Raw genomic sequence first — 12,977 nt, 5'->3', positions numbered from 1 at the left:
TGCAACGGCTGCAGAGACCAAGGTACACAGTATGGGTTTAGAAAAACAAATTACAGGTGAGCAATACATGTGAGCTGAGGTGATATTTTTTTGCACTCTTGGAATTATTGCAAAGAATGGGCTCCCACAGGGCCAGTGTGACGGGCCAGGGCAGTTTAAAGAATGGATATGTGGTGCTCTGCTCAGATTACCGGGCCCTACAAAGGCAAAGCATGCTGGGACTCACTTGGAGTTTAATGAAACAATGTTCATGCTGCGCGGGTCTAAACCGCCTGTATGTCGGCTCACAGAGCACCATTGTGGGCAGGAGCGGGGCTGAAATGTGTGCATACTGCATTTAATGGAAATCATTCTCCATCGCACGGTGTGTGTCCAATGCAAATGCTTTTTCAACATAGGATTCTTTTGGTGCTTTTTTTGCCATGAGCCTACATCCTGCATAAAACATGGACAGTACACACAACAGAGATGCACAGCGAGCACAGCACCACATGCAGGCATGGTGTGTAGAGACGCTCAGAGCTGCCACATATCAGGAGCCTAAAGACCGCTGGGCTTTAGCATCAGGCTTGGGCTTTATTTTGTCTTTTAGAAAAAAACATTACACATTTTACATGGCAATGTATTACAAGATGTGAATCAAATATACACACACAAACACACACACAAACTCACAGACACTCAGAAACACAGCAGATGGTTACATTAGAAACATACGCACAAGCTGTGAGGATGTGTGTGTCTGTGTGTGTGTGTGTGTGTGCATGCATATGTGTGTGTGTGTGTGTGTGTGTGTGTGTGTGTGTGTGTGTGTTTGCACATGCATGTGCGTGTGTGTATGTGTCTTCAAGTCATTAAACACTAGCCTACTGTTGGCCCTCACTCAGCACCTCGTACATATCACACGGCTAATTAATGAGTTACCTGAGAGAGTGGGACGGGTTCCTCTGTGTCTCCGATGGGAAATCCACCCATCCTGGATCAGCCAAACTAATGGAGTGCTACTGGGGCCCAGCTGCACCTCACAAACAATGTGTCTGCTGCGTACACAAGCAAACACACAACAAACAAATATGATACACCGCAACAGGGCTCCAGAACAGCCACGTTTAGTGAGTTAATAATGAATGAGGGTGTTAGGCGTAAATAAAAATATACATACAACTTATATGCAGAAAGGAGTGGAAATAGACTAACAAAGACTAACGGAATCTCTCTGCGGGAATCTCTCTGCGGGAGACCTAGGAAGCCAAGCCCATCATAGCTATGTGCTGTACCTCCATCATTGTCAGGATATCCACCAGGAGAAGATGCCACCCTAGATCCCCTGCTCAGCGCAGCAACCCTTCCAATCTGTGCCACCCACCGCTCTCTACCCACACTGACCTCGAAGTGATAGAAGGACTCTGGAACTTCCAATCAGCAGTCAAGACAGACTCCATCTCGGCCTACGCCTCCCTCTTGACTCTTCACTTCCTAGCCCTTACAGAGACTTGAATCACTCCAGAGAACTTTGCCACTCCAGCTGCCCTCTCCACCACCTACCCGCTCTCACCCACCCCTAGACCATCTGGGCGAGGAGGAGGGACTGGACACCTCCTCTCGCCAAAGTGCTCCTACCAGGTCCTTCACTTGACCGGATCTGCATTTGAACTCCACACTGTCACTGTCACCCTTCCTATCAAGCTCTACATTGTGGGGATCTACCGTCCGCCAGGTCCTCTTTGCGACTTCTAAGATGACATGGATGCTCAGCTGCTTTCCAGAAAATGGCACACCCCTTGTTGTCCTGGGCAACTTCAACATTCTGCCAGAGAAGTTGCACTCAGCTAAAATACCCAGCTTTTTCGCAACCTTTGACTTAACACTCACCCCTTCTCCTCCCACACACAGGCCCGGGAACCAACTTGACCTTATAGTCACCAGGTCCTGCGGTACCTCGGCTGTCTCCGTTACCCCGCTCCCTGTGTCTGACCGCCACTTGGTTGCTTTTTCTCTCCCCTATAAATCCTCCCCTTCCCTCCTCCCTACTCCTCACATTTTCACAACCCGCCATAAGCTGAAATCTCTCTCTCCCTCTACGTTTGCCTAAACTGTCCTGTCTTCACTACCATCTCTCGAACGATTCTCTCAACTGTCCACAGAGGAAGCCTCCGACACCATGCTATCCTCCCTCTCCTCCTCGGACTCCCTCTGTCCCCTCCACTCCAGACCAGCGCGATCCTGGCCCCGGCCTCCTTGGCTGTCCGAATCTTTGTGGGCTTATAGGGCAGAGTTGCGGGCAGCTGAGAGGAAATGGAAGAAATCAGACCGTCCTAATGATCTATCTCATTACCTTCAGCTCCTCTCAGACTTCACCTCCACTGTGTCAATAGCCAAATCTGCCTTCTACCGGACCAAAATCAACTCCTCCGCCTCCAACCCCAGGAAACTATTTTCCATGTTCTCTTCTCTCCTCCACCCTCCCCCCTCCCCTTCCTTCCTTCCTCACTGCTGATTAATTTGTTACATACTTTACCAAGAAGGTGAAAGACATCAGCTTCTCTTTAACCCCTGCCACCATCCTCCCCCACCCTATCCCCACCTCTGTTTTTACCCACTTTATCCCTCTCTCCTCCAAAGGTTATATGTAACAGAATAGTTACATACGTAATAGTTACGACTACCCATCACCTGAAGCTTAACCTGAACTGTACTGTACTGAACGGTACTGTATCCAGAATGCTGCAGCACGCCTTGTGTACCTAAATTCTCCCATGTGACCCCCATCTTCAGGGAGCTCCAATGGCTCCCTGTAGTAGCTCGAATCAGATTCAAGATGATGGTACCTGCATACAAGGCGGTCAATGGAACTTCCCCAGCCTACCTCCAAGCATAGGTTAAATCACACACCCCAGCTCGAGCGCTGCGCTCAACTACTTCAGCTGGACGTCTGGTCGCTAAGAGCAAGTAAAAGTCGATCATCAAAGTCACAACTCAACAGTTTTAGCAACGCAGTGGTTGAATGAGCTCCCTTCCGATATCAGGACCGCAGAATCGCTCACCAGCCTCCGTAAAATACTCAAGACTTACCTGTTCAGAGTTCACCTAGACTCTGCATAGCCACCCAGTCCCACCCCTCCTACTTGTTGTATGTTGTACGTCCTGGCAATTAATGTACACACTTGTATTGTCGTATTTAGTTATAGTGCTTAGTTATGCAGCGTCTTATTCTTGCTATCTTGTTGTATACGAGGAATGGGTTAACTTAGCGATTGAAAGTTCTTGCACTTGGTTCTATGAACATCCTTATTGTATCGACAGTGATATATTGTTTCACTTTCTTAAAACAAATGTACTTAAAGTCGCTTTGGATAAAAGCGTCTGCTAAATGCCCTTAATGTAAATGTCAATGAAATAATTATGAATCTGCTTCAGACTCATAAGTACTTACACTTGTATCTCCTTATCGTTAAATAAGGTTGATCAATAATGGTGATGCCTTACATTTTTGATGTGAAAGGAGACGTTTTAAAATGTTTGTGCAAGGGTAGTCGACCTTATGGGGTGAGGACTGGAATAATGTGCCTTTTCTGGTATTCAATGTTTCATCTCAGCAGATGTAATGAACACTTGGTATGATGGTTGTCCCAGATAACATCGTACATTCTGTATATATTTAGCCTGGTCCCTTACACATGGGTATGGATTTGTATGTTATTTAGTGCTGAGTACATGCAAGGTTTGACATTCCAACACGATCGTATACAACTTTGAACATCGCACAACTTTGAACTTGGATGAAACTCCTGTTGGAAAAGAGTTCAATCGAAGGACTTGTATGCTAATGATAGCTAAAGTTAGAGGAGGAGGAAACCCTTTTATAGTCATCATTATATTGAGACCTTTAGAAGACGATCTCAGTGAAAAACATATGTCCTTTATTGCTATAGTGGAGACTACGGGTGACTTGGAAGGACGTTATGTAATGAAAGAAACTCAATTCAAACAAACACACTGAGCAAATTGTACTGCTAAGCAACTGCGCATTTAATTTTTTAAATCCTCTAAAAAGACATATTGTACAATATTTCCTCGCCAGTTGTGAATTGTCTCTTCCTTCTGCATCCTTTAACACCTCTGTAATCTTAACCCAGTCTCTCTTGGTGCGTGTGGCTCGCCTGGGGTCACTGTAGTCACTTTACATCCTGTCAGGCATAATATTTTCACTGGCGTCCCAGCGGTGGTGTCCTCGGTCCGTCCTGTTGATCTCCATGACACCCAAACACACCCAACAGACCCCCACCCCCACTTCCCCAATGACAGGGCTTGTAAAAAGGCACCCGGCCATATCATAATACAGGATCCCCGGCGACCTCAGCCTCCTCTGAGCTCAGGTCTGTGTGCGTGGTGCCACAGCTCTCTCTCTGTGTACCGTAGGGGAGATGGGGGGGTGGTGGTGGAGGTGATTGTGAAGGTGGTGGTGGAGGGCAGGGTTTTTTTTCAACCTTCTGGTCCATTAGTCAAAGTGCAAGACAACACTGTTAGTGAAGACCAGAAGGGTTTCCGTTTTGTCTTGACGGAGTCTGAAGTCTTCTGTCGTTTCGCATTATGTAGTCAAAGCCTCTCTGACTTTACCCTCTCTGAAATATTCAGGCGGTGTTTGTGGAAAGCACATGCTTTGTTTCAATTTGCCCTGCTTGTAAATGCGTGTGCTCGTAAATAATTGAGTGGCATAAACGTAATACATTTTTTCTCTCTCATCTTTTTGGGCCTTTGCATTACGAATCCCAAAACTCTAAAAGCGATAATTCATATGGAGCGGGAATTCACATTCAAATAAAATATGTTTTAAGGTTCATAAGCATTCACCCACTTTCTCTTTTTTATCAAATGATGTGGTGATTTTGCAATAGGGTTAGCTTTGAAATGAAAAACACAACAGACTTGCTTCAACTTTGGTTTTGGATAACAGCAGCCAGTAGCATTATCTTCAACAACACACTCTGTTGTCAGCTGTTGGCTCTGTGATAATAAACACACACTGACAACACAACAGCTGCTGACCGCTGCACTTTACACAACTTCTCTGCTCCCGTTGGGCTTCGACTGAAGATGAAGGGGTATTTGCACTTGAAGATAATGGCGGAAGGTGTGTGTGAGCGCAAGAGGGGCCGTGGCGTGCCGGCTGCTATGGGGGTTGGTTCCCAGCCTGCATGATGTGTCTCTGCGGCTTCCCTTCACAGATGGAGGGAAGCGCCCCCAGGACGAGCGCCGCGCCAGCGCTATGAAACTCAGATGACCGCGGCTCCCGCCGGAAGAGCCGGGGCGGTGTGTGGGGTAGCGTGCGCCACAATACATAATTAGTCATGAACATCTGGTGGAGGAGGCCCCGCGTTCCTCGGCGGGCTACAGATCTTAAATCACTCGTGTGCTTGGAGGAGGACGGCTATAGGCTGTTACATGCATCCGCTTTGATGAATCTTTTGTAATGATCACACAAGGTCCACCTGCATGCCACCATATGGCGGCGATGGGTGGGTGGCTCTGCAAAGGGACCCCACCGTTCTGCACCCCACCGTTCTGCACCCCACCGTTCTGCACCCCACCGTTCTGCACCCCACCATTCTGCACCCCACCATTCTGCACCCCACCATTCTGCACCCCACCATTCTGCACCCCACCATTCTGCACCCCACCGTTCTGCACCCCACCGTTCTGCACCCCACCGTTCTGCACCCCACCATTCTCAAATCTGGTGGGGTGGGACAAAGAAAAAAGTATAAAATCAGTCCCAACTAAAACGATAGATCTGAAGCGTTATAACTTTACGCTCCTTATCAGTGTTCTCTTTAAAGATACATCTGTCGTCTCAGCACAGACTGACACACTGAAAACAAATTCAAATGAATGAAAGCGCCTCTCCAAGATGAACAGTGTGATGGTAATCTAATCGCCTGTGCTGTTGATTTTGTTGAAATGTGGAAATGTGTTATCTCCTGTAAAATACATCCAGAAGCTGCGGCGGCAGACCCACGCTGAGAGTTGTCTTGTCATCCATAGAAAGGACGGGGATGGGCTTTTTATCTCCGTCTTAGCGCCAGTGGACCAGCGTTTCATCACAGTGGAACCAACACCAGAGCTCCACACACCACCAGATTGGATTCCTTGATTATTATTTTTTTGTCGGGGTCCGTCACCATTTAATGAAAATCGCTTTCGAGAGACGTGTCATGATGATAAGAGAGAGAGAGAGAAAGAGAAAAAACCAGAGCCATTTGTTCCTGAGGTATAGTGGGGGGAGACGGGGGCAGAGACACATGGTACATGGCCGGGGTCACCCGAGCGTGTGATGGTGTGGGGGATGCTACCTGAACTTGAACTTGCCATCATCGATGTCCTCGTCCTCCGGCTCCATCATCAACTCCGCCGGCGCCTTGGTGACCTGTTCGCCCCCACCCTCACCACCCCCTCCGTTCCTCTGGCTGCTGTTTACCACAGAGAAATATATTTTAAAAAGTCAAAATGGAGGAGAAATACCCAGTCGCATCCAGAAATGGGGCCAAGGTGAGGAGCAAAATGAAAAGGTGGTGGAGGAAGAAAACCATCAGGAAGTCATTTTGGCGTGTGCAACCTCCAACACCTCTGGAACAACCCCCCCCAACACCCCCACCCCCCCGACCCCACCCAGCTGACACAGTAGATATGAGCCCATTCTCCAGCTTGTTCCCATTTTTCTTTTTTTCCATGAACTTCACCCTAACCTAGACAAACATTGACAAACACACACTCGCCCCCTGCACGCACACACACACACACAGACACACAGACACACACTCGCACACTCCAAACCCCAGACCATTTGCTTTCAAAGCCTTTCTGGTACGGAGAAGTAAAGAATCACAAAAGATAATTTCCTTTTCAAATGATAGGACCTTTGGCAGTGACCACTCCCCCATGGGACTGCGAAGAGAAGAATGCAGTGGCCCGACTAATAGTCAACGCTATAGACCCCCCCCCCCCCCCCACACACACACACACACACACACACACACACACGATGGAGGAGCCTATTGCTTCCTGTGTTCCGGCTCCAAATGCTCCTATCTTCACCAGATGAAGGCTGGGCTACATTAAATTAGAGAGAGAGAGAGAAAGACATTACATTAGGGCTGAAAGCACGCTCGTTGTTTTTATGAGTGGGAGTTGTTGTTGTTGTTTAGATGTTCCTTGGAGATACAGTAGAGAATGTCAATAGTTAAATAGAGGTGGTGATGGTACAGGTTTAGTTTTTTTAATTTGAACATGAATTTTACTGCATGTGATTTTATTTACAAAAGGTGAAAACATGAATTTTGACATCATCTTGCTTAGGTTTTAAGAACATTTTGGGAAAAAAACAATCTAAGTGGAACGGGTTGCACGCTGGCTGCATTCGCAGGCAACACACCTCCACCAACATTTGCAAAGATGGGCACAGGTGTATTTCACATTGCTAATTATGGGCACTGGCATACCAACAGACCCATCATTAATGTTATGAGCTATACCTATTTAACCCTACTTTTCTAAAGTAGGGTATATAAAGGCCTAGAGACCCTTTTCACAGAGCCATTATCCTAGGACACATTACAATAACTAGGCTCATAACACGAATTAGGGCTCCTTTTATGTACCAGGGCACCGTAGTAGACATATCGGGCCCTATCTTGCACCCAGTGCAATTGACTTTCTAAACCGACGCATGTATCGTTGCTAGTTTGCATTGGCGTAGCTGATTTTCCCCCGAAGCAAACTCGCGCCACTACATTTGCGCCACTACACTTGCACCACTACACTTGTGCCCTGGAGAGGTGTGGCGAAAAAGCAGAGGCGTGTTCCGGAGTACTTGATGCTATTTAAGTGATCCAAAAAGCAATTGCACCACTGACCGGCAAATACCTGGGGCCTCATTTATAAAGGTCTCTGCGCACAAAAATGTTGCGGAATCAGGGATGAAATGTGCGTACGCATCTTTCACCGCCAACGTCGTGATTTAGAGAAAAATTCCTTGTGGAAAAGAGTGTGCAGTTCTACGCATCCTTTCACCCTGGAGTAAAGGTCCCTCAAAGTTTTTCAAACAGTGATCTCCGGAGACGACAACAGAAAGTTGGTGACGGTAATGCACCATATCGGTTTGCAATCCGCCAATAACGCCAAAAGAAGAAGAACACGCTACCTCCCGACATAGACATCTGATATAAGATGTCTATGCCTCCCATTACCCAACGCACATTGCGCACCACATACTATGACTTCGGATTTATTTATTCATTTTATAAAAAGTACCCATTATGAAATATGAATTAAGGCAATATTATGTTCAACACACTACAACCCATTCAAATCACAATCCTCGGCCAGACCAACTGTATCACTTAAGTTGTATTAATTTTCCTGATACATATATATGTAGGCCTACATTAAATTAGCCTATAGGACATAGTAATTAATTATCATATTGGCACAAGGCCAATAAATAATGCTCCTGTTGGCCTCTGTATTCTAACAAGCTAAAATATGGCAGCTTTGGAATTGCTCGAGAATTTAGCGAGGGGTATGAGCCGCGAGTGCGTGTAATGCATGCGTGTGTTCCCGTGTAATGATAGGTCAGCAAAGGCTCCTTATATACTAGGAATATTCATTGATTAATTAGCATTGACCTTATAAGGACTATTATGGGACGAACTTGGGAGGAGCATGGCGCTCGTGCACGCACGCCAAATTGAACGCAAGTTGGTATTTATAACGAGAAGAGCGCGTACAGGTGTGCGCCGCATGGTTTTATGAATCTGAATATTTTTGTGCGTACGCACATTCTGAGGTTTGGGCGTACGCAATGTTTTAGGGAGGGTTTTACGCAGAGTTTTATAAATGAGGCCCCTGGTCTAAATGCACTAGCGGATAGTGCAGTTGGTGTTGCTATTTTGATGTGCCATGGCAGGTCATAACTGCAACATAAACTTACACACACGTAGGCTATACACAGCACAAACATGCAAATGATTAGCCTAATTGAAATATTATGATGTCAAAGATTGTTCATATATGTGAAACTGCATAGAAATAGCATGTGGATTGTGGAAACATTTTTTTTGTCATAGGGGCTGCATGAATGAACACTGTAGTAGGCTAATGCCATGCATTAAAATAATATTGAAAACAATAATAAACTCGAGCAAAGTATATCCCAGCCTTCCAAAATAAGGGAAGGGTAAATGTTAAATAAAATAATTTAACGTTGGTTAAATTATTTGGGAAAGAACAGCTGATACAGCGGTAAGAAGTTGTACTTTTAAATCAATGCATCTGCAAACACTGTACAGCAAACACATATTTTCTTGACACAGACATCTCTACAAGCCCCATTACTTTTAGGATTGATGAGTATTTGATCCTGAGAAGACATAGTTTTACCGGGAGTGAGTGTTTAAAAGAATGAATAAATACGGGTGATGTTTGGCACGCAGTTCAACAATATGTGTGCACCCATCTGTTTAAACACATGCAAACTAACACGTGACGCATAATACAGTCCATGGGAATGTATATTAATGGGGGGACACATGCATATTATGAACACAAGTCGATAACGATAATGTATACAATACTGGTAACAAACAATGATTGTTAATGTATTGCCGCATATCATTAAATAGACCCACAGTTGCGGCCACAGGACCGGATATATGTGTTAAGTTCTCTTTGCTGAAATTTACATGATTATATGACTCAGTGTTTCTGAAGTTGGAGAAGAAAACGCTATTCCATGTGTGAATTAGGCCTATTATTTGGCCATAAACTGAGCCATTTGAAGTTTGAAATTCATGTGGTCATCATGCATCTGTCTCAGAGAGACAGAGAGACTGAGAACGCGCTGTCAAAATATCAACTGGTCAAGTTCAAACACACTGGCTCTTAAAGGAGATGGAAGATGCCACTCTCATTGGTTTATTGCATGTTACGCCCAAAACACACCTATGGGAAATAAAGCTATCAGACCAACCCATTTTAGATTTGCGTCGGGTGCAAGAGTCATTTATCCGCCAGTATAATAGCAACAGCGCCAGAGATCCGCCCACAAAGCTACTTGCGTTTCGTGTTTCATACTTGCGTTTCAGACTGGTAAAATAGGGCCCATCGTCTCTAGTTTAGTCTCCTACCCGTGGCCTGGTACATCAAAGGAGCAGACCCAGAATTAGTGTTATGAGTGACACCTGGGTTAGTCCTACGATAACACCTCAGTATATTGAGCCACACCTTGTTTGACTGCATGACTTCTTATTTCTATGTGGAGGTCACTACATATTAAATAAAATAAATTACCTGAAATATTCCAAAACAATTTCACACCTGCAGTCTTCTTAGTAGGTCTGAGCGGCGTGATGCGGTGGGCTGGGAGACGGAGGCTGGACTAATGGTGTGTGAGTCGGACACGGGGGCACTTTGATATTAAAATGCCCTGCATCTACAACTTGCCCAGAGCTGGATAATCACATCATGCCCTGAGTCACACACACGCACGCACGCACGCACGCACGCACGCATACACGCACACACACACACACACACACACACACACACACACACACACACACACACACACACACACACACACACATTTACACAAATACACACACAAGAGTAGCACTTGAAGATAAACTGCTTATGGTTTGACTAGAATGACACAAACAGCCTTCAGAAATAACATCAAGACCCAACCCAAAGTGAATTAGAACATGTAATGCTAGGTTTCGAGGAAATCCCACAGATATTGAAAACGCATGGAGAAACACAATTAAATAAACAAGCACACAACTTTCCAGAATATACTTTTAAATTGTTCATCTTGGGTGTGTTTTCTATGGACGTATTATTGGACGTTATTATGTGCAACGCGTTATGCGTTTCGTGTACCGCGTTCCACAAATATTTGGTAGTTGTGCCTCGTAAAAACACCGATATTTAGAAATCCACAAATGCAAATGTTTTACTTGTGACTCGTAAAATGTTATTCACACGGATATTACACAATCCACAAATACATAATGCCCGTCTGTGTCTTGTAAAATTAAATCCACACTCACTTTTACACATTGGTGGATCGCAACAAACAGAAGACGATTCACGTTGTGTGTGCCGCAATCCACAATCATTTTTCACTTGAGCTTTGCAATCAATGTGTATTGGTTTTAACTAGCTAAAAGCAATACACATTTTAACTAGTTATATTCACACTTACTTTCACAACAGATTGCGACGTGAACTCATCTATATTTTGTGGATCTCGTCGAGTTTTGTCCAATGTGTACCGCAGCTGATCCGTACCAGGAGGTTTATAGAGATTTATCAATTTAAGTAAGGTCAGGTCAATCACACACACACTTTAAGTAAATCACACGCACGCTGTAAGTAAATCGCACGCATGCTGTAAGTAAATCGCACGCACGCTTTAGTAAGTCGCACGCACGCTTTAAGTATATCGGACGTGCGCTTTAAGTAAATCACAAGTGTACTTAAGGTAAATCGCATGCACGCTTTACTAAAGCGCGTATGGGCTTAACACGTCCCCTATGCTATTTCATTGGTCAGACAGCACCATGGACGGAAGCGTAAAGCATTCATTTGAGGAAATAAATTCTGCTGTTTTTCTGAATTAACGAGATACCTCAAAATCCCAAGAGAAACTCTCCTTCACTTAAGAGCTCTATTTCATAGACGCAAACATGTCCTGCCTGTTTAGTTTAATCCAGTTTAATTTAGGTTTATAATTGTGACGTTGGGAGATACTCATTAAGTAATATTGATGGCATTGTTATTAGTTTGGCGACTTACTGAAGTAAAGTGCGCTTGTGATTTACTTAAAGCGAGCGTGCGATTTACTAAAGCGCACGTGTGATTTACTAAAGCGTGTGTGCGATTTTAAATCGCACAAGCGTTTTATAAAAATATTACTCCCATGTCACATCCATCAGTAAAATATCAGTAAAATAAAAGTCAGAAAAATCTGGATGCGTACATATTATACAACTGTAGATGGCGATATGCATGTAAAAGGAAGTAAATTGACACAAAAGACGATTCACATTATGTGTACAACGAACCACAAATATTGTTTACTTGTACTTTATAAAAGGATATCCACAAGATTATGTCACTATGCATAAACATATATAGTTTGCTTGTGTTTTGTAAAATGCTATCCACACTCACTTTCAGAACAGATTAGGACATGTGAACTCATCCGTACACATTTGTGGATCTCGTCGAGATGTGTTTTGCAGCCGATCTGCAAAATCTGGCAGCGTACATTAGAAATTTGAGATTTTTCCTCAGGCACTTTTCTTAAGACAATCCACTATCTAAACAGTTGGGTTTTTAGGAGAAGTAAAATTATATATATATATATATAAACACTAAAATGATATATATATATATATATTTATTTATTTTATTTTTTTATTTATAAATATAAATAAATATCATATATTTATAATATATATTTACATTTATTTGTTAAAAAAATCTTCAGTAATTGAAACTTAATTGAAACATAATTTTTCCCACAAAAAACTGAAGAAACTGATATAAATCTCAACAAAGACATGAATTGCTCTGTATGCTGTTCTCAGTCAAGATCAAAAGGACACCTGTGAGGAACTTTGATAGTGAAGTTCCAGAGCAACAGATGACACTGCCCGTCGCCTCCACTGCCCCCAGCAGGGGGCTGAACTGCTCGCCAGAGCCAGCCCACTACAGATAATGAAACCCTTTCTTTAACTCCTCAAGCAGCAGCGTTTTATTGACCTAGAGGGCGTGCCCTCACTTTTGAAAAAAACCAAATTTGTTTCAAGTCAACTTTCGGTGAAAGGCTATTAAGCCAAACCCCGTAGGGTCTCAATGCTTTTCAAGAAGACATTTCCAGCACTAATAGAATATTAGAGCACATAAGGGTGGAT

Source organism: Micromesistius poutassou, assembly GCF_964030765.1.
Source record: "Micromesistius poutassou genome assembly, chromosome: 2".
Taxonomy (NCBI): Eukaryota; Metazoa; Chordata; class Actinopteri; order Gadiformes; family Gadidae; genus Micromesistius; species Micromesistius poutassou.
This window is presented reverse-complemented; position numbering follows the sequence as displayed.